At 32.7% G+C, this 24,732-nt stretch overlaps 2 protein-coding genes across 3 annotated transcripts in view; one reads left to right on the top strand and one right to left on the bottom strand.

Moving 5' to 3' along the window:
• LOC134853905 (cytoplasmic dynein 1 light intermediate chain 2-like) overlaps window positions 1-24,732 on the bottom strand; it is a 485,619-nt gene that overhangs the window by 302,784 nt on the left and 158,103 nt on the right. The gene's annotated exons all lie outside the window — the stretch shown is intronic.
• The window catches only part of LOC134854216 (amiloride-sensitive sodium channel subunit alpha-like), a gene marked incomplete in the record, with an annotated part of 143,193 nt that overhangs the window by 77,889 nt on the left and 40,572 nt on the right, over window positions 1-24,732 (top strand). The window contains 1 exon segment of the mRNA XM_063870383.1: window positions 6,841-6,885.

Below are 24,732 nucleotides of genomic sequence, written 5' to 3'. Positions count from 1 at the left end.
AAAAAAATTTTGGGCAGTTTATCTAAAGTTATATGACTTAATTTCATTTTATCTTTGAATATATTAAATAACTGCGAAGCGCAAAAGTTTTTTCATTGCAATATCCAATCTAACGTTTGAAAAACAAATGAGAACCATTTTTCTTCTTGGTTGTATCAGATAACAAAGTTCAAGGCGTGATGTGATTCTACTTTTAATCTTAATCTAGTTTATCTCATTTTCGTATCTAATTGATTCAATCGGTCATTTATGTTTGACCTTCACACTTTCATTCTCTCCGGCGGAGAGAATGCTCTGTCGTTTTTTAATTTTTCAACTTTCAGATTAATTCTTTTTTATTCTTTTACTTTTTTAATTGTATAAAGTAGAGTTAGCTGTAACAAAGTAACATTTATCATGGCGCAGTCAGACAACGAATCTAACGTTAGTTGCTAAATAGATCCCTATGCAATTTACATAACGTGAGGGGATAAATTCAGAAAACTTTTTTTCTTCTCTTAATCACTTATTTTGTCAAATTTTCAATCAAATTGATTTAATTGGGCTAAAAATTTAGTCCAAACCTTCATGTTTTGCTGTGATATACTAGCAGTGTTATTTCTCCGAATTTCGAAGAAAGTGACGGATTGTTTTTTGCTGGGGATTTTTTTCTCGACTATTTCCAGTTTTTCCTGTTTTCATTGTTTATAAAAAACTGAGCAATAACTTTACAAAACTCAAAACATATCTTTTGTACTATAGATAGCATGTGCGGGAGATAATGATAAAAAATAAATTTTTATTTTAATTTTGTCAAATCTTTTTCAACAAAAAAAACGGTTTATTCGAATATAATTGGCAATCGCAACAATCAGAGCATCGCAAAAATACAAGCAATGTTTTTCCTAAATCTAATTCCGATCTTTTTTGTAAATTTATGATGTTTAAATTTGCCAATTCGGCAAACTTGGGATTATAAATGAAGGCTAACTTTCGTTTTTAACGGGTAGCGTAAGCGCAAGCTAATCTGAATAAAAATTCAATCTGCGCGATCTAATCGAACCATATGTTGTAGAGACAAAAATTATCAATTGTTTTTTTTATATTGCCTGGAGAAGTAAAGTAAATTAAGACAGTTGAATTTTGACCAATCAGATTACAACGAAATCAAATTATAAATGGAATCATCTACTTAAGAAATCAAATTTTATTCTTGACCAGATGCATGTATGTTTTGTCAAGATTTTGCAAGGTTCTTGCAAGATCTCAGAAAAAAAACATAACTCAACATAACCATACTTTTGCAAAATGAAAAAAAAAATCAGTTTTGCTGAAATTAGGAATTTTTAGTTTTGCGGAGATGCCCAATTAGCAATACCGGTACGAGGGAAGCATATATTGGTGACTCATGCATACAAACAACCCACTAGCCGGTGAATCGCCATTGAATCCTATAGTTTTGTGTATTTTTTTCGGATTTTAATTAAAACACGGCTACCGAGTTCTCAAATTTTGTCAGCTAAGTAACATGAACAAAGTGAACTGTACCCTATAAAAATCTAAAGCCTCATAAAAGAAAAATTAACTTTCCAGATTATTCAAAATTTTTGAACTACAAGAGCAAAACTAGCAAAATCAATACTTTCAGAAAAAAAAACAACGAAACTAAAAAGTTTCCAGAAATAATTTGAGTTTGAGTCAAAGAGAATCAGTTAACCAGCCATGAACAAAAGACGCATGTCTTAGCGACTCATGCATTTTCACAGTCAGCTAGCTTAGAAGGCCTCAGTGTTTTTTCTTCATTTCTTTCTGATTTTCACTGGAGCTACTACGGTATGGATTCTATCTATACTCTTGAAAATGTAGCAACTTGATTTTCTGTTTTTTTGTACAATGGTTATTTTGGAAGAATTTGGGAGAATCTTGCAAGATAAACATACGTTGCCAAAAGTGATGCAAGATGAACATAATTTGAAAAAATCTTGCAAGACCTTGCAAGATAAGCATTGGCTATCGACTATGGTAGTGCTAACTTCCTGCTTTTATTTACAGGGGTGACAAATTTTTAGAAGATAACTAGGGTTGGCGATTGTTAAGTAAATACCTCAATTCTCAAACATTTTCTGGCGATTTGATAAAACATAATTCTGTCGATTGTTGTAAAAAGTATTGAGTGAGAAGCTTGTTCCAGTATATATTATATTTCTCGCAGTATAATTCTTTTTATGTTTTCTAATAACTTCAAAATACTAAAGTAAAAATAGCAGACGCCGAAAAAAAAGCTGATTTTTTTTCTAAATGAAAACCAATTTCGTTTGAATATTTTATAGAACATTATATGATTATTTATTATTACTTTGATTGTTTTAATCTCAGCGACAAAAATAAAAGCAAAAGTAAAATTTTCTGCTGCTTTTGATAAAAGCAGCAGAAAGTAAAAAATTCAGTTTTTCCCGAAGTACGCCTGGGTACGACCCGTGAAGCTTACAGCGGCAATCTAAAGGTCAATGAGGCAACCAGACGTTTCTGATTGGGGATAAATGCGTGTTTTTCAGAATTGCAGCGTTAATTTTCAAGCCGACGTTAACTTTCAATTTCAAAACTCAAAGCTGCGGAGAGGAAAGATCTTATATTTGTTAACCTTTAAACAAACCTAGCTCCTGAAATATTAGTAATTCATAAGGTAAATCAAAATAACATCAACTTACAATAACTTACAAACCTATTGCAAAAAAGATCTGAGAAAAATAATAAATCTAAGATTATTTTGGCAATGCCAATTATTCCTTTTACACTCTATTTATCAGTCTTTTTTTGATGGCCAAAACCCTATTAATAAAAAAAAATACAAAAAACTCTAAAAACACCAAAAACCCAAAAAATTCCCACTTTTTTTTGAGCTATCACCTTAAGAGTGCTGTACAGTGCAGTCTCAGCAAGATCAGGGCATATATATTTCGCCCGCAAACATATATGCACGACCAAAACCGACAAAAAAGTGATCAACACACAAGAATGACAAAAGTGATTTGACTTAAATCTAAGGAATACGAAAATTTGAAACTTTTGTGATTCAAAAACAAAAGCAATAAAAAAAATTAAAAAGTTGAAATCTAGCAGAATCGATAAATTTCATGTTCACAAGTGTTTTACTTCTGATTCAATATGTGATCAATTTTTGAGCTAAAGGTTTTCATTATTTATTGACGTTTTCATAATCTGGGCGGGCGGGAGACGAACATAATACACTTTATTATTCTATTCTTCCCTAGCGAATTGCAGTACTCCCAAAAAACAATTTCAAAAATTAGATTAACAGGTACCAATGTTTTAACGCGATTAACAGAAAGTCGGAAAAATGACTTATGATTATTGACTTTTCGAATGTTGTCTGACTAGCACTTTTTATAAGCCAAATACGTGTTTTTTACATGTTTAATTTTTTCTCATCGTTTTTGGGACGTGTTCAGTAGGTTTTTTCAAAAAATTCGTAGGTTTTTTCTTTTGTTTACAAAAATAACTAAATCAATTTATGCACACAAAATTTTAAATTGTTTTAGGGCAATTTCGAAATTACTGTTTTAATTTTTAGAGCCGTCATCAAAAAACGCTAGTCCTACTATTTCCATTCAAGGAATCTGCATGAGTAGCAATTTTTGTCGAAAATGTTCTTTTTTCACCATAGATCATTTTTTTGTTGAAACAAGATAAAAATATTTTAAAAGAATTGGATAACACCATTTTAACCAAACTTTATAAGAATTGTACAATTTTACGATATGAAAATGTATTTGATTTTTTTACGGACAATTTCTTTATAAAAATGTATGGTTAGCCCGGGATTGTTTGCGTGTGGTTTGAAAATTTGCGAAAGCAGAAAAAAAACACACCAAATTTTCTAGCAAAAAATACATCAAAATTTTTCAAATTAATTGTAACTAGGAACGCAATTTTGTTAATCTTGAACTTGGTATGATCGATGAGGTCGTACAGTTTATCATCATAGATACTTTTGGTCTACGCGTTCTATTTTTTTAATCATTCCGTTAGATCGTAGAAAATTCGTTGAGTATCACTATGTTGTGATTGGTGAGGTGCTTTGAAGCAACAAAGAGCCCAAAAATGACAAAAATTCGTAATGTAATCCAGTAATCTTGTCATGAAACCATCCAAGACTAAGCCATTTCAAAAGATCCCGTTTTTGTCTCCCATGGTGACCTCAACAAATTACAGAAAAGGCAAAATAACGATTTGAACAAACACAAGACAAGCACTAGGAGTTATTAGCAAGTTCTGACCGAAACTGATTACACAACCCCGAGAAACAGACCCAAAAAAAGTTATATCGATACTTATAGTTACTAACAAGTTTTCAAAGAAAAATTGCTATCTATGCGTGTTGATACGTTTTTATTTTCGCTTTTGATTGGTGAGGTGCTTTTAAACTGCAAAAGACTCACAAGAAGACGCAGTCACTATTTCTATTATAGGCAGCAATGTTCTTTTTTGATGACGAAAAACGAGCAGATCGGGCTTAATCAAAAATTGGCCTGTTTTGACTATTGATACGAACTTCGAAGAAAGAGAGGAATGTATATGATCGGGTTATTTCTCTAACTCAGACAAATTTTGAAATTTATCCCTGATTTAAATTTTAAAATAGGAGATCCCTGAATATTTGTGGGCCCGTCCGTTCACACACCACTATATTTCAATACAGCACACACACGATTAAATGCTACTTGTTTCATATTTTGATGCTAAAATTAAAGGCGCATAATTTTCTAGCGGTAAGTTACCCCGAACTAAAAATCGTTCGAAACTGAATTGAGGCAAGCTAAGTGATCTAATTAATTTCATACCCTACTCAATTTTCAATGCTTCAAATTTGATAATATCAGCCTAAACTCACAAAATGTCAATCTTTCACATTTGGAGACCCGTTAATGGGCAGTTGGAACATAAGTTAGTCTTGTTCATAATTAATTAACTTTTATTTAAAAAAATCTGAAACCGTGGTAATTTGACATTTTGGTTGTTCAGGCGGTCGAATCTCTTAGTAGGGAGGGCAGAGATGCCCTTAAATTGTTCCCCTTTAAAAACGCTACTGATTTGAAATAAACTCACTTTCTTCTAAAAACTAAAAGTTTTCAACGAAAAATAGATGCAGCATTTAGTAAAGTTCTATCGATATTTGATTTTTTTTGGTAATTTTTTCAGATTTCTTTTTAGTTTTTTTAAATCAATGTCCAGGCGCTATGCAAAAAACAAGTGATAAATTTTGCTTAAGTGAAAATTAAACTGATCAAACAGCATGCTCCAAATCAATCTGGAGCAATTTGGAATAAATCAAAAAGAATAAATCTCCACTTACGAGTTAATAGGACAAATTATGTTGCGCGGTTAATTTTTGCAAATTGGCCAAACTGTAGCCACAAGTGAACTTCAGCTCAAGTAACTTTTTAAACATGAGCTCAAGACAGCAATTTTTTACGAATTATATTAAAAAATTGTCAGAACTTGCTTGTTGAAAAGTAGAAACTTGTCTGGAGAGAAAAAAGCACTCCTAGCATAATTAGTCCGTTTCTTTTTTGAAAACTTGGAACAGAATTCTTCTGCAATTTTATGCTTGTCTGAAATGTTTTCTCTTTTTTGAGATTGATACCAATTTTACAGAAGAAAATTAGTGATGAATTAACGCTGGAACAATGAAAAATTGTTTTTGCGATTAATCAGCGATAGAAAATAATAAGCTTTTTTAAAAACTTAGGCAAAGCAAAAGTTAGAGATTTTAATGAGGCTCGAAGCTACAAGCAGGTGAAAGCTAGGTGGTTTTTTATTACATTTTGCCTAAAGTAAGATAAATTGACAATATTTGCGTTAGTTACCTTTGAAGAAAGTGAGAAAACTATACGCCTGGTTTTTCTTTCATATCAATATCTGAAAGAAAGTTTTAGATCAAGGCTCTGTCCTGAAAAAGACATGTTGCTAAGCGGTTGGGCTTTGCACTATCTTAAATGTACTGCAGTCTGCGGCGTAGAATTCTGGTTCAACAATTTGAAGATATTTTCTATGATGCTGAAACTCAATCGAATTGAAATGACACCAACTAATTGATAATATTATTGTTCCGACTTTGACTTTTGAATAAAAGGACGGAATATTTGTTCTCGGGTTTTTTCTCCAAACAAACTTTGCTTTTTTGAAAAGCCACTTTTAACGTAGTTTCATATATCATCTGAAAACTATTACTGTCCTGAGCTCAAACTTTTAAAAAAAATACGTCTGATTTTTACCGTGAATGTATGAGGATTGATTGATTCAAAATTTCCTGTTTGACCAAGTTGCCTAACTAACACGGTAACACGATATATATTTCGTGATATGAACGCGTAAGCGGCTATTTGATCCCGCACAAAAATCGGTGTTTGATTTGAAACTTCCTATTTGTATATAATTTAAGTTTCACCATTTTTCAAAGAAATCTGCTCCATATGCATTAGAGGGCAATGTAAACACTCAGTGCGTCGCCTTCATACGAGCTGTCCTGTTTCCTTATACGACTCAGATTTTAAAAATGATTACTAGATTATCAGGATCAAAAGTTATTGAAGACCAATTAAAAGTCAGTTATAATATTCAGAGCTATGCCCTGACATACGAGCAGCGCCTTGTTTTGTTTTTGATAGCATGTTTGACATAGCGTAGTCAACAATTTATTCTAATTTATGGTGCTCGCTAAAAACTTTCCTGAAATTTTGCTGCAACAATTTGGAGAAAATTGTAACCAAATGTTAATCCATACCTGTCAACAAAAGCCTTCAGGTAAAATTAATTGAGCTGTCTGGTTCTGAATTTTAGTGTGTGCTTCTATGTAGACAACCAGTTGTCGTGAAATAGTGGCAAGTATGAACACATTTGTATTTGTTTGATTTCGTTTGTTTTAGTTTGTTTTTGTTCATGTTTTCGTGTCCAAGTTTCTTTCATACGGAGTAATATTGATTGAAATTTACAGATATAGTGGAACCTGATCTAAACTACATTTTATGATTGGATAAATTAGATATTTTACCAATGTAAAGTATTTAATATTAACCAATCATGATCCATCTAACTAACAACCCACTTATTTGTAAGTGCTGAAGTTACTTGTAATTTCAGCACCAGAGAGATTTGAATTTAACTTAGAAATTAGTTGGACTCTCCCGAGCACTTCAGCAGCCGCAATAAACCAGTATACCCTAGATCTATTGAGCCTAGCAGAGACTAGTTAAACAACCTGAGACTAGATAGTATAAGAGTAAGATTAGGATCGGTATTAGACTAAGAAGTTGCACGAATCTATCCGGCCGAAAATAAGATAGCGTGACGAGCAGACGGTGTACCCTATCCGAAATTACTCTATGAGTTAACCAACTCGGTCCTAACTCATCTGGTGCGACCATAAGTCTCGAACAAGACCTTAATAGCTTAGAATTAACCAAAATAGATTAGAAATTAGACAAAAACATTTACAAAATGTTATACGACAATAATTTAATCGAAATGTCTCTACGACTCAATAGATCAGAGCCAATATTCCGAACCATAACAGAACTACCCGGAATTGGAAGAAGACCTCGAACCAGAGACGACATACGACAAAGTAGAAACTTGCCATATAGCTATATGATAGTTAGGCAAAAACCAGAACAAACTTTTATATTTAGAATACTACTGGCAATGAATTTAGATTTTCATTTGCAAACATAAAACCTTGAAGTTAATCTTCAAAATCATTTCAGGCGCTAAACAAAATTATTAATATACAATAAAGATTGATAAAAAGATCTAAGATCGTTTTCCTAAAACTCTGCAGTAATATACAAAACATGTTTGAAAAATATTTATTGAAAAATAAAAAATAAAAATTAGTAGCATGACAATAAATGGTTAGTAATCATAAATCATCCTGTTGTTCCAGCTCCATCACCTAAAACATAACAGCAATCATAAACCCACTAATATCATCAAAACACTAAATCTTTCCTTTACACACATTTAAAATTTTATTAAAACTTAAATTCACTTAATTTTAAAACCAGATCATCAAGGCTTATCCTTGGATCTTAAATCATTTTCTACTTAATTAAATTTCAAATTTGATCATCAAGGCTTATCCTTGGATCAAACAGAACAACTTTGTTCTCCCCCACCCACTTAATTAGTGTCTAACGACCTCAAACGTCGATTCACTACCCAACCCTTTCTAAAGACCTAAGACTAATAGAAATTTTTAAACAAAACTAATCATTCAAATTAGGATAAACAGTGAAGAACTTCGGTTATTCATCCTTCACTTGACCCCCCCCCTCTTAACAGACCCAGGATAAATCTTAGACTTAGTAAGTTTAAAATAGTATCTAACGAACTACTCGCGTTCTAATTATACCTGAACCTTGTGGATCGATTTACTATTCTCCAACCCTTGAACACAATCACTACCCCTAAGTAAGATTAAGTAAGTTAACACCTTAACTTATACTAGCCACGAGAAAGTAAAAAATCATTCTTCGGAATCGATATACTTTTCTCTCCAACCCTGAACAAATAGACCCAGGTTAAGCTAACCAAAAAATCGTAAGAACTAACAGTTTAGGAAAATAGAAATCATTTAACAACCTTTTGCATCCGTCATCCTAAACCTTATGTCATTTAAAAACCTAGGAAATAAACAAACAATCGTTTTACACAATTGTGAAATAGATAACAAAAAATACGACCTTGTAATCACACCTCATACACAAACAGTTGGATACATTCGAACAAAACGACAAACACTAAAAAGAAAAATAATAACGAAACAAAGACAAATAACACGAAAAAGATTTTCAAAAAATCGAAACGCATTTTCAGAATCAGAAACCAACAGTTTAGACGAACTTTACAAACTAAAAGAATCAATAGATAAAAATTGCCCACTTCACGATCAATTATATTTTTCTGACTCAGAAACAACTTCAAATTCATCAAAAAGAGGAAAAAGAAGAATAAAAAAGCAGTATAAACACAAACCAGTACATTTATACAATTGGAATCAACCAATTCGACACATTAATAATTACATATTAACAGTCATCGAACGAAAAAATGAGCTCAACGCACACCCCAGGTGAAGAAAGTCCAGATGATGATGAAATCTTTCCTTTTATAGTAAATGCAACCACTGATAGAGGACAGCATATATTTTGCAAAAATTTACTATTAAATTTATTTGAACCCGGAATCAGTCCATGTAAAACAGAGTTCCCAGATGTAAAAATCAAAAGACAAATCATAGACCACTACTTAAAAGATATATGCAACATAACACAACAGTATGGAATCTACTCCATAGAATTCACCTCACCAAACCATAATAATAGAAAATATACAATTCAAACAGACGATCTTGATTTAGAATTTTCAAAAGTTTTTTCAGAATATATAAAAAGCATCCAATATCATAACTCACAAAGAGCAAACTCCATATTCACCAATGAAGTTTTCGCAATAATATATAGTTATATTTCGATATTAGAAAACGAAATCCCAATAACAAATGTCTCACCGACAGAAACATCTAAACATTTAAGAGTACGACATGAAATCACACTACTCTCTAGTTATTTACACATCATTAAAGAAAATTTCACGAAAGACGACGTTTCACAACATACAAAACACGATCTACAAAAAATTTTGGCATGGTTGATAATAGATTATTTCACACACAATATTGATTTAATTGCACAAGCAAGAAAAAATTTTAGACCCCAAAACTCGAACGATGATACCGCTATCACAGAACAATCAGATTATGTTTGGGACCCCGAATGGTCTCATCCCGCATTTATAAGCTTCCCACAAACAATCTCAAGTCAAGCAATAAGTACGATATCTTACATAAGAGATTATGTAAGAGTAATACCATTCACCATTGATGCAACACCATTAAACTATAATACATTTTTGCCCGATACACAGAATAATAGTTTAAACTCTACAGTCATACACAATGAAAACCTCAATGGAACTAGGAATCTTACTCAACAAGATATCCAGACACCATCACACTTCATAAATGAAGAAATTGTACACACAACAACTACACAACAAAGTATTTCACCAATACGCCCAAATTTAACAACACCAAGAAATACAAATCCTTCACAAACACAGGTAACCTTACAATCAACCGTTAAACCTTCGGTTGCCCCTAAATATTCACATATGGATTACCAAACATACAGACCCATGACAATACCATCAAAAACACGCAAAACATTCACTAGAAACAACTTTGCAGACCATAATTATAATTATACACATCCATCAAAAACATATAACCAACCACAAAGAAATTTTAACCAATATACAAGATCTCGAAATTGGGATAACCCAATGACCCAACCTAATTCAATAAATTTCCAAACAAATCCTCCACAGGATCATAGTGAAAATTACCCATTTTTTCAACAAAATAAAAATAAAAAACAGACATCTTATCAAATGGATTATTTATCCTCAGATGATGATTTCTTACAACCAGATATATTTGAACCAAATACTCAAGAATATCGTAGACAAGGAATACAGAGAACACGTACAAATCATAGAAATTTTTCTCCACAACCAATAGATGCACAACATCAACAACCAATTCAACAAAAAAATCTAATTAATACACAATCTTTTCAACCAATTCAACAACAAAATCCAATGACTGCACACTCGTATCAAGCATCACAAATGCAAAATGAAATACCACTCCCATATTATCTCCAACAACATGAAATAACAAGAAACCAACTTTCAAATTTTTCTCAAATGCCAAATGCAGCAGAATCATTACAAATGACAATGAATCCATACCTTATGGGTGGATCATCAATAACATCAAACAAACCTTTAATGGTTTTCACAGGAACAGACCCTGAATACTCTGTAGAAGATTATTTAAATGCAGTAACAGCAAACCTGATTTTAAATATTGGACCTGAACCAATTAATACGCCACTACATCAAAATTGGATACATCGACGCACAGCGTTAATACAAACAACCTTAGATGGCGCAGCCCAAAAATGGTTTTCAGTACTACCTCTAGAAATAAAATCAAACTGGAAAAGGTTTACACAGGAATTTTCAAAAATGTTTGACTCCGAAAGAAACAAACAACAACAAAGAGTTTTATGTAATGAAATTCGCAGATTACCAAACGAAACCATCAAGCAATTAGCAGTACGAATCGAAACACTAGTTCGAAAAGCATATTCACTAAATACACACGACTATAAAAACACAAAGATGACAGAAATCTTAATGATGACCTTAATACCACAATTAAGGAAAATAGCAATAAAAAAGAGAGCATCCCATCCTTCTTCAATTCGAGAACCCGATTTAGATTTTCGAAAACTAGTAGACAAATTAGAACAAGCAGAAATCACGATGAAACTAGAAGAAACGGAAAATCTGAAATTACAATACGTTAACAGAATTGAAACGACTCCCACTAATATTAATAATATACAGGAATCAGAGACAGACCTCGTTGAAAAAATCACTGAAATACTCAATATTTACGAAAAGAACCCAAACTTTAAAGGCAAACCATCTTTCAAAAAATGGTGTAATTATTGCCGACGATACGGACATAGTATTTCCGAATGTAGACAAAAACAGCAAGACAATCAAAATAAACCTCAAAAATATAAAGAACCAAATAAATCATTCTATCAATACATGAAAAAAGATCAAAATCTACCGAACAAAACAGTCTACAGCAACAACAGTTCAGGAAAACCACTCCCGAACAATACAAATTATACAAGAAATCAATCACCATATAACTCAAGTTATAGAGGAAGATCACCAGAACGAAGAAACACGAATAATTCATCACAAAATCACTACAATAGACCAAATAGTCGAAATAACTACTCCAGATCAAATTCAAATACACAACGATTTGTTTCTAGATCTAATTCCCAATCAAGAAATAACTACTATCCAAACAACCAATCACGAAATTCATCATACAATAGGAATAGAAACTACTCATATAATCGAAATAGAAGTTATTCAAACAACCGAAACCAGAATTACCCGAACAATCAATCAAGGAATAACTCATATAATAGATCGAACTATAACAGACCAAACAATAATTACCAAAACAGATCGCGAAATAATTCACAAAATCGACACTCAAGTTATAATAATCGTTATAGAAATTATTCCCAATCACCACACCGGAATAATAATAACTATAATAATTCTAATAATCGCCACAGAAGTAGTACACCTAAACATCAAAGACAAATCAATCAAGTACAATCTAGTCCAGAAACAACATCAGACCCTCCAGGTATTGATGACACAGTAACTGATACGTTACAACTCAATCAAATAAACTGTACATCATCAGATTCAGAAAGTGATACTGAAAACACTCTTTCTATCAATATGATAAAACTCGAAAATGACTATGAATCTGTCATATATGAACAACCCTTTTCATCACACATATATGAAAATCAATCAGAATTTCTTCAAAATTATTACACTACACCCATAAATTCCACACCAACGACGCAAGAAACAAATGAGATTAACACTACAAATCAAACCAATAAAAATACCAAAACAAAATGCTTGAATACAAACCACATTTATCAAAATATACAAAAAGAACAACCCAAAGAAAAAATTTGGACAATACCATTTCTCTTAGAAAGCCCAAAAAATAAAGAATTTCAACCACCAGACCTTGAAATAGATTTTTTAATTGATTCAGGAGCAGAATCAAACATAATAAACATCCCCACATGGAATGAAATAAAAACTTTACACCCAAAGCTAACACCTCTTGAAACCTCCAGTAAGTTAGCAACAGCACAAGGATCAACATTGATAAACTACGGAAAAATCCAATTATTTCTCCTCCCCACCAGAACAATGGAGCAAAGCAAAATTTTAAATAAGCCATTTAAACAAATATTCCATATCACTGACATTAAATATAATATCATTGGAATACCATTTATTTCGAAGTATATACCAACAATTAACATACTAAATAGTAAAATATTAATCAAAGATAAATATACAAAAACAAAAGAAACATCCTTAACATTTTTTCAAAGATTAAATAAACAACCACCATTCTTTTCAAAATTCTACCCGATATTTAACCAACAAAGAAAACACCTAAAACCACTATCAGGAAATATCTATAATTTTTCAATCAAACAAGTTCACCAATATGATAAAGAACAAAACAAACAAAAATTTTATATGTCAGAATTTGAATTCAAACCTATTCACAAATTTTTCAAAATCACAATCTCATCCATAAAATATTTGAAAAATTCGAATTCCGATATCATTTCCTTACATGTCTATAATAACACACCTTACCAAGTAACATTACCTTTAGGACTTTTAGGATATTGTGAAACCAACGCTACAATATCACCAATACACGAAAAAGCCTATCGCGTAAATAATATACTCCAATTACTAGATATTTGCCAATCTACAATTCTTAATGAAGAATTATCTATAAATAATATAATAAGTAACGAAAACAGAAATACGGATTATTTCACAAAAACTCCATATTTCAAACCTACATTCAACATAAGTAACTACACAGAGGACCAACAAAAATTTTTAACAATGTTTAATTTCCAACATTCACAAATAACACAAGACGAATTCGAAAAATTAGCCAAACAGCTAATTAAATATTCATCAGTCTATGCAACATCAAAATTCGATGTTGGAAAAATCAGTTCATCACTACATCTCCCGTTAAAACCAGACGCAGTTTTCAAAAAACAGAGAGCAAGTAAAGTACCAATTCACTTACATGATAAAGTGAACAGATTACTCGATATTTTAGAACAATACAACATTATATCACCAGTAAACAAAGAAGAACAACCAAAAGGCAACACATTTATCAACCCTGTTATCATTCTAGCTAAAGGAGAATCATTAAAAATCGTTCTCGATGCTAGATACCTCAATTCACTTATAGATGAATCAAAATGTAATTGGCCCATTGAACCAATACAAGTTATTTTAACAAAAATAAACGGCAAATACTTTACAACCGCCGATATGAATAGTGCATACAATCAAATGCCACTAGATGAACAATCACGACGTTTAACACAATTTGTTATCGGAAACCAACAATATGAATTCAACCGCTTATTCTATGGAATATCCATAGGACCAGCAGCATTTTCAGCTTTTATGAGCAAAATTTTTAGACCACTGATACTCATGAAAAATGCAATCACCTATTTAGACGATGTTTTTATGCAATCACAAACAAAAGACGAGATGTTCAATGTTTTAGAAAAATATCACCAAATACTTCAGAACGAAAATCTGAAGGCCGCCCCCGATAAATCACACTTCTTTTTGACAAGAGTTAAATTCTTAGGACATAATATAGAAAGAAAAACAATCACTCCATTGAAATCACGCCTTGACGCTATTCAAAAACTTCAACCACCAACAAATAAAAAGAAAATCCAAGAATTTCTTGGAATGTTAAACTTTTTAAGTAAATATGTTTATAAAATGCAATTATATCTACGACCATTTTGTAACATCCTTAGACAACAAAATAATTTTGAATGGAACACAGAACATCAAACACGATTTGAAGAAATAAAGAAACTTTTAACTGAACAAATTTCAAACACAATTCCAGATTCAAATCATCCATTTTATGCAATGTGCGATGCTTCGAACTTTGGCATCGGTGCAGCACTATTACAATCACATAATGGTACAAATAAAATGAACCTCATATCAGCAAATTCTCGATTATTCACTCAAGCAGAGCTACGACTCTCAACTCTAATGAGAGAATGTACAGCCATAATATATACACTGACAGAATATGAATTTCTGATACTTGGATCAAAACATCCAACAGTTCTATTCACAGACCATAAACCAATCATCTTTCTCTTTACACAAAAATCTAACCCAAACCACCGAGTTTACAGATTTCAACTAATTATAATGAAATTTCCAAACTTACATATAGTTTGGACTGCAGGAAAAAATCTTGCATTACCAGACACCTTAAGTCGAAATACACCACCTGAATTACTTACACGAAAAACAACAGTTGAAATACCCAAAAACATAAAATTCTACCTTGCAGAAAACGAAACATCACCCCGATTGGAATGCAAATATGCAGTAAAAACTGATATTGAACAATCACAAATAAATAATTTACAACATTTCCCACTTTATTTAGATTGTCAAAATAATCATTATGAAGTTGATCTACTTGGAACATCAACTTTCAAACCAATCCCATATTCTCAATGGATAAAAAATAACACCCAACAGAAACGAACAAAACAACACCCGCCTAAAAAAGACCATTTTCCACTAATTGAAAAAGAAGATTTAACTGATAAAATAAATTTATCAGGACCACAAACAAATGATTCAAAATACACAATAAATCAAGTTTTTGACCTCCACGACCCACTTGATACAATACCCTTATCTAAATTCGAAATTGAAAACATTTTTCTCCCTCCAACAGAAACAATTACAATTTCAACACTGAAACAATATCAAAATCTTGACCCGATAATTAGACAACTAAAATCATGGCACAAATATAAAACTAAACCTGTCAAGGCAGATTCAACCATTCTAGGAAACAAAACACTCCTCCGATACTTTCGCAAATTTAACAACACAACAATTAACGAAAATACAGACCTTTTAGAGTATAACCTGAATGAATCTACAGTTCCCTGTCTCCCTTTAAGTATGATTCTTATAGCTTTTAATATTTCACATACACAAAATATTAAAGGACACTCTGGATCAGAAAAAACATATTCAAATTTTATACAAAATTTTTACTTCCCAAATGTACCAATTTGGATAAAAGTACTATGCAATGATTGTATAGTATGTCAACTAAATAAACCTTACCCAAATCAAAAACAAATAGCACAAAAACAAGATTTTAAAGGACAAAGTTTGTACTTTAATCATCGTATCTCATTTGATACCAAAGGACCAATTTCACCTTCATCCGAAGGAAACTCCTACATTATGGTAATTGTTGACGCATTTACACATTATGTAGCACTTAACCCAGTACCACATTGTAACGCTTATTACGCTTACACAACACTCTATGAACACTGGATAGCAAAATTCGGACTACCAGAAATTTTAGTTACAGACAACGGTACAGAATTCATAAATAATGAAATTATCACACTATGTCATTTATATAACATTAAACACAAACCACGTACATCTCATGCACCTTGGACAAACGGCTTAGTCGAAGGTATGAACCGTTCATTACAAGAATATCTTAGATGTATCATCAACGGAAATGATACAAAATATACCGAATGGTCAGCAGATGTAAAATTATTTCCCTTAGCGTATAATTCACAAATTACGACAACTTTAGGAATGTCACCATACGAAATGGTTTTTAACCAAAAACCACGCAAACCAATAATGTTTACAGCAAATTCTCATAAAAACGCACAAGGTTATTGTCAACCAAATAAAGACTCAATTTGTTATAACCTACCTTTACATACACACGATGAAGATCATTTTCATCACCCACAAATTCTTAAACTAGCCTCCGGTACACACACCGAATGGATTCTAAATAGAGATAAAAAACACAATGAAATTTATCAAAAAATAACAAAAAAGTTATTACAAAGACAAAACATTAATGAACAAATCAATTCACGTTTTACACCAGCCTCCGAATTAAAAATTGGAACATTTGTTTTAATACCTAATTTTAATACTCAAAAAGGAATTTCTAAAAAATTACAACCCCTTCGAAAAGGACCATACCAAATAATTGCAAAACCCACTGATGTCACATATAAAATCACCGACTCAAACAAAAAAGAAATCGTTCAACATCGAAACAACCTATTACCTTATTACCCAAAAGAATACGCACTCCGCGAATTAACTCAATTATATTCTTTCACAGGATTAAAAATCATTCAAAATGAACCACATCTGAAAAACACAGAACAAAATGATAACCCCACCGAAAATCAAAACACAAAACCAACCGCCACCAAAAACAATACACAAAACCATAAAGAATCCCCAAAACAAAGAAAAAATAGAAAAATGACCGAACAAATAATACCCCAAGAACAGATCGACAAATCAGAAAATCGAAAAACAACAAGACTCCGAAATCAACCACGTAAAAACTATAAAATATTCATCCCCCAATCTAAAATTTTAAAGAAAGTGGAATTTCAAAAGTAATTTTAACATTATACTTCACAACCTTGAAACCTCCGAAACATTTTTCATTTACATTTTTCAAAATAACATGCTGACAAGTACGCAATAATTCTAGTTCAAAATAGACCAATAGGATTCATCCAATCCGTCACTTTCTCTAACTCAAACTAAGACCAATTAGACGAATAATATAGAACTCCAGGCACATCTATAACTATAACTTTACGACCTCCAGGTCAAAAATAAGCAAACCACTCCAACTTGACAACTAAAATAAATATCACCATAATACCGTACCCCTCCCTTATCTAATAACCCAAAGATCAACAATATTTCCCCAACTCAGACCACGAATACCCCCAAAACAAATTTGTTAACTTAGCCTAAAGTAACAAAATGAACATTTTAATTAGCCTAAAGTATAAAAATCTCACCATACCCCGGATCATTTGACAAACAAAAATAAAGAAAAAGACGACCTCCCAATCACCATGAAAATTGCCCCCAACAATTTTTTACAAAACTCAACCCACTTGTCAAAAAACTAATAAATAATCCGACCACACTAGAAAATCGCCTCGAACAGCAAAAAATATTCGACCAAGAGATCATTTCTTAAATGCTCTTCTCTCAATCAGTTACTCAAATACTCATAAATTTTAAACATTTTTTTACAATACTTGAAACCTTTATAATATTTCTTTTTGATATACTTGAATCTTTTCTAATAATCCTAATCATTTTTTGTAACATTTTTTAAATTTTCTACACTATACTCGAACTATTCCTCCAACTTTCCAAAACCCTTGATTATATCCACAGGTACGATTTATACAACTTGTCTAAATGATACGAAAAATTTTCAGTAGAACTGATATTTTTTTATTGTTTGTAATTTTCATAGCATTCTTATCATCCCTCATTTTGACAATATGTAAATGTATAAAGAAAGCAATCTTCACATTTGCCCTAGCAACAATCCTTCTAATTCTTTTTTTGGAAGAATATTATAATAAACATAAACCTTCCCACTAAAGTAACAATTCAAAAATCCATCAAAAATTGCTACCCAACAGTCACAGAATCAGTCTTCACCGACATCATCCCAAGATAACCCAACACCACCTTCAACTACTCAAAATCCTCAAACATCTACACGAATTTCTTTTCAAGACAATCCATACACTTTTGAAGAACGACATGCTCGTTTATCAGAACCACTAGAACCAGTTCAACGACAAGCACCTCTAAGCGAACCAACATATAACCTATACCCAACACTACCACAAGAACTAAGTAGAATAAGAAATCCTAGTCAAAACCAAAATACAGTCGAAATAAATAGACAAATTATACATCCTCGACGAAACAGAAATTTTCAAACTCCCCGAGTTCATTTTGATATACCTCAATCCCCATCACAAAACACTCCAGAAAACCCCATTGATATATTACCAGAAACCCCTACGCTTCTTTCACAACGTAGCACCTCAAGCCTACCATCAGATTACTTAGGTTCAACACCAACATCTGAACAAATACGTGAAAATCCCTTTAACCCCCCAAACCAGGCATCACGACTACCATATTGGACAACACATTCATTTACACAAGGTGAATTAAATTTAGTCAATAATCCAATAGATATTTCTACGGATACAACAACATCCTCATCACTACCAGAAACATTATCACTACCATCAACACCATCAATAAGCCAGATTTCACCACCACCTTTTAACTTAAATTTTCCAAATAATCTCGACGCCAGATATCGAGAACAATCATCAATAAATATTCCTTTAAGACTAGATTGGAATACATTTACAGCACCTCCACCATTATTTGGACAACATCAAGAAAGTAACCGCCTTCATAACTGGGCACTTAATAGATTACAATATCGCCAAGATATTCACAACGATATCCGTGATCACAATATTCAAATACTCCAACAAAACAGTTTACAATTAAAGTTTGAAATCACAGTTAAGTTAAACAATATTACCCAACATCCCTACCCGTTAAACCCACCTAACATAACAGCTCAATCACTACCACCACCGTTTATAACTACTGAAGTAATATACAAATACGACAGATATACCAAAAACACAATTGGCTACATTACATTTTATAATCCATACTCAGGATTATCATACACATGTATATTCTAAAATTATTAATTTTTCTCCAACTCCTTTTTCTAGTAATCTCAAATCAAAACATAAACCCTTCCCCTCGTACAGGACCACAAGATTTATTAGTAACACATTACGATTGTGAAGAAAATGAACAAAAAACACTACATAAATATGCAATAAATCAAGTATCACAATGTGAAACAGAACCACAAGCTATAGAAACCACAGATGTAATAGCAACACTCTATTCAAAAGCCCGAGCAACAACAGTTACAGGTTATAAATTCACAGCAACATTTTCCGAAAAGAAAGTACATTGTTCACAAGTCTCGAACGGAAACAAAAACCGACTTGACCATGAATCATTCTATCAGAGTAATATAGAACGTCTTTTACATCTCAATCCCGACGATTGTAAAAGTGAATTACTTAGACTAAACATCACACAAAATAAAAACTCCGAAAGAAAGTTAGTTAACTTTCAAGTTTTTTCAGACTCTGTACATCAATCACAACTTGAAAGACACCAAGGACATATAAAACTAGACGAAAAATACCCGTATAACGGCGCACACGGACGATTAACCTATGACCTACACGATAAACATTGGATACCACACATTGGTATAAATGACCCATCAAACTGCAAAGCAGACACAAAAAATAAAGGATACCAAGAAATAATGTTTTTCGATTGGAAAATACAACTCGAAAAAATACAACTAACACGAGATTTATCAGATAATACAATGATCTATCAAGGAATCCGATTACCTTGTAAAAATGATCAAGGTTATTGCGACCCTACAACGAGAACACAAGCAACAATTGTTTGGTTCCCCGAAGATACATGTACAACATTTCAAGTAGCAAAAATACACGCTCGTATGATAAAATTTCACGAAAAATATTTTATACAATCAATTCCATATGAACAAGTCCATCCATCACGAAAACTAAGTTCTAATTTTAGAAAAATAGACAATATAGAAAATAAATTGACACGTTTTCAAATATATCAAGAAACAGAACTTGCATGTAAATACAGGAATCCACTTCACAGAACACAATACTCTGAAATATTAGTTGAATACGAAAAAGGATTCGACATGACCACTGGAAAAGTAAAAATCGACCCATATGCCACAGGTCATCCTCCAAACGAAGGAACATCCTATATACCAGTTAATTTTGAAAAAAGCAACGGACAACCTGGTGGACATCTAAAACCCCATGACACCAGAAGCACACGCTTACAAGAATTATCACTAATGAATACTACATATTTCGGTAATATCCACTATGATATTCATTTAGATATGAAACTAGATTATACAATTAGCCGAATTTTTCAAGAAATGTCACTCTCCGAATTAGAAACACTACACCAACTATGCGAATTAGAACGAACACAAATATTACAATCACTTGCACTAGCAGTATTAAAAATACCCTATGCAGGATACTTATTATCTGGAAATAGATCAAATTTTTTAGACTATGAAGGAAACATCTTATGGTTTTATACTTGTACTAAAAAAGTATCACCACTATACGTTTTTGAAGATAAACGATGTTATAAAAGAATCCCTATCTTTTATAAGAATAAAGTACATTTCGTGGATACACTTTCACGAAGAACCTATTTCTGGGATACCGCAGTCCCATGTGGATCAGAAAACAGCCACAATGTAGTACAACTAAACCCTGATGAAAATAAATATTATCTTCTCACTCCATATCCCACATTAATGCAATCACTCAAAAAATTTTCACCAGAAAGCATTCGCGCTATTGCTCGAAACCCAAATATAGACTTACAATCAATAGGAATCTATTCAAAATCAGATATTCAACATCACATTAGAACACAACAATTCCAAGAATTATTAACACAAATGGACACTATACAAAGACAATCATTAGACCAAAATTTACGCAAACTTGCGGAAACCGCAGGATTTGCCGATATCTACACGCAAGACTATAGCGGATATTTTAAAGACATTAAAGATTATATATATCTAAACGGTGAAAAATACCGTCCCCAAGATATATCACCAATTAACATTTTTAGCTTTGTTACACTCAAAAATGAGATCCTCGATTTTCTAGGATGGCCCTACTACATCTTAGAAAAATTGACTATTTTATACGCAATGTTTAACTTTATTGGATTTCTTTTCTCACTTTTAAAAGGAATCTACAACACATGTGCTATACACACACAAGTAAACAGACAAGCAAGCGTAGCACGCATACTCTTTGCAGGATTTTTTGGAATCTTTTCTACATCTATAAACAAAATTCTTTTAGACGCACAAATAAAAGAATATAACACAAAAATAGCAACACGACAAAATACATACGACGAAGAACATAACAATGTAGACATAACGCCAACGGCACCACAATTACCACCCCTACCAAATAACCATCCACTATCCCTAGTCCCACGAAATTTTCGAAATTTAGCCATCACACATAATCCAAATTTTCGACTCACCACATCACAAAGTCCCATCCAACATATAATGACACACCAGTCACAAGATCAAAATACTTATGAACAAATTATTGAACAACCCCATACCACCGCTTTTCAGTCTCAAAATAATCATTTTTTTAGCCCACGATGAGCCGCCAACTTGGATCACTACACCGATCAAATTCCCACCCAACCAATCTTACCTCTCCAATCCCAATAATACCACTTTTTGCTTTTCCGCCACCCGATTTTCCATCTAGTAATGTAACATCAGGCATGAATTCCGACACTAATTCACACATCTCAGTTTTATATTCCATCTCGCAACTCAATAACCCGAATATTGAAACCCCCGATGAATTTGCCGACTCAGAACCATCCCCATCCAATAATTTTCATAACTCTTCTAATTTTTCTCAACCCCCTTTTCAACCCATATTATCCAATAACCCTGACCCAATCACTCCCACACCCTCTTATGCTTCCCAAGCTACCCCAACCTACTCCTCATTTCATTCTGACCAATCATCTCATTCTCCAGACACCCCCCGAATCTCCCCAGAGCTAGATAATTTTATTACCCTTCAACAACAACCCTACCACCTCCATACCCCAACAATAAACCAAATCTCCTCCACAATAAATTCATCCAACCCCCCTACCCCTACACCCTCTTCAAATTATACTGAATCATTAGCACCATCATCCACACCAACTGAATCTTCACACAATACTAATAGAGCTTACCGCACTTTTAAAAGAAAGTTCCCCAACCATCCTTTCCCAGCAAAACCAGGAACAGCCCGTGAATACATCAACCACCCCAAGCATACTAACACAAAAGAATTTTTAGCCATCACCTTACCCTCATTCCCACAATACACCTTAAACACCCCCTACGACACTAACGAAACACGCAACTTTGTAGATGAATACGTTTTAATGCCCACTCTCTCTTGGACTTCATATTATCATTTTACTAACCCTCTTTGCTTACCTTTATCTAACACTCACATCGATATAGAGCGAAATACGGACATGCTATATCGACTCACTACACCACTAACCGCTAGACAATTTACTTACGTTGGATATAAAAAATCACTAAAAACACACACTGCACCTAGAGCTAACGAATATACACTCGAATACTATGATCACAACATCATCAGAGCTAACCAAGATCAATTCTTAGACGACGATCGCTTCGCTAATCCACAAATTACCGAGAAATTTTTCATCAAGACACCATATATATTTAAACTAAACATCCTCGACCGAAAGTTTGATCACATTATTTCAGAAGCACTAACAGACACACAAGCATACGAAAGTTTTAAAGAACGCTTCCAAATATTTTCACTAACCTTTCATTTCCTTGCACCACACGAAAGAGATTTACACTGCTCACACGATATTATGTTGCGCACTAAACAAACCCACACATATAGTTATTATCGCTTCATCCAAAATCACTTTGACCTACACACACCCTCTAGACAACCACACCATCGTTTTCAATTCATTAATTCCAAATACACTTCACCATTTTTCCTAAATTTCACATATTGCATTAAAGATACTAACCTTCATGGTATTCTTCGCAATTATGATCCCATAACCCAAATGTACATCTTCTGTCCCATCACCAAGACCTTCAACGCCGAAGAATCCCGACCCTTCCTTATCCCGCACGAGTTTGTACAACCCATAGAAATCCCAATTTTAGAATTCATCCACAACACTAAATTCAATCACAAATTATATAATCTAATCCAAAACACACCTTATGAGTTTGCAGTTGGCACTGAAGAACTAACCACTATTAAGGCACTTCAATTGCTTTGGCCACTGCTTCAGAATAAAAATATCATCCGCATCTTAGCTAAACTACTAACAACTTCAGAACTAATTCACGACATCTTCCCCCACGGTTTTTTCCCCGACGACTAACAGGTAAGTATGAATTAAATGAATATTACTAACTAATTAAAATATTAAAAAACTCACCATACTTTATCCATGTTTTCTTTAGATTTTTAGCCTTCATCCGACAATCACCTACAAAAACCACAAAAGACAAATAAAAATCGCAAATTTCATCAAACAGATTTCAAAAATTCTATTAATCTCTTACACTTATAAATTTATAAATTTAATACCAATGCAGTAAATTCATTTCTAAAATTTTCCCCACAAGCAGTAAATCTAATTATGATGAAAATTTGTAACTTAAAATTCCCCCATAACTAGCAGTAAATTTCCAAATTCTATGCAGTAAATTAATAAAATGCAAATGCAGTACTAACCTTTTGATATTCTCATTCATTCGCACAGAAATTCTATCCACACTCGCACAGCTCGCCCACGAAGAATTGTTTAAAATAATGAATTTCAGTTTCAAGTTTTCACACTCAACAACTCTAACATATAATAACATGTTTCAAACCTTCCTTTAACCCGGTTGGAAAGGAATCATATACTAAACAAAACTAACCAACGCAGCTTACTAAATACCACAAATCATAGAATAACAGCATGACTAAGAAAAGGAAACCAACGGTACCCAAACCGGATTAACCCAGTTTAAAACTGGATAATTTATTCTTTTGAAGACTATTATAAAGTCTAAGAAAGAAATAATAAAACACAAAAAAGTCGAAAGACAAACCCATACCACGAACAATTTGCTTTTTGGAAAAAGGACATAACCAACAAGACATAAGAAAAACCACAACAAATCCAACATAAAACGTTGTCACATAACAGGACCCCTCACAAAAACCGCAT

The sequence above is a fragment of the Symsagittifera roscoffensis genome, chromosome 9, assembly GCF_963678635.1.
Source record: "Symsagittifera roscoffensis chromosome 9, txSymRosc1.1, whole genome shotgun sequence".
Classification (NCBI taxonomy): Eukaryota; Metazoa; Xenacoelomorpha; order Acoela; family Convolutidae; genus Symsagittifera; species Symsagittifera roscoffensis.
This window is presented reverse-complemented; position numbering and strand designations above follow the sequence as displayed.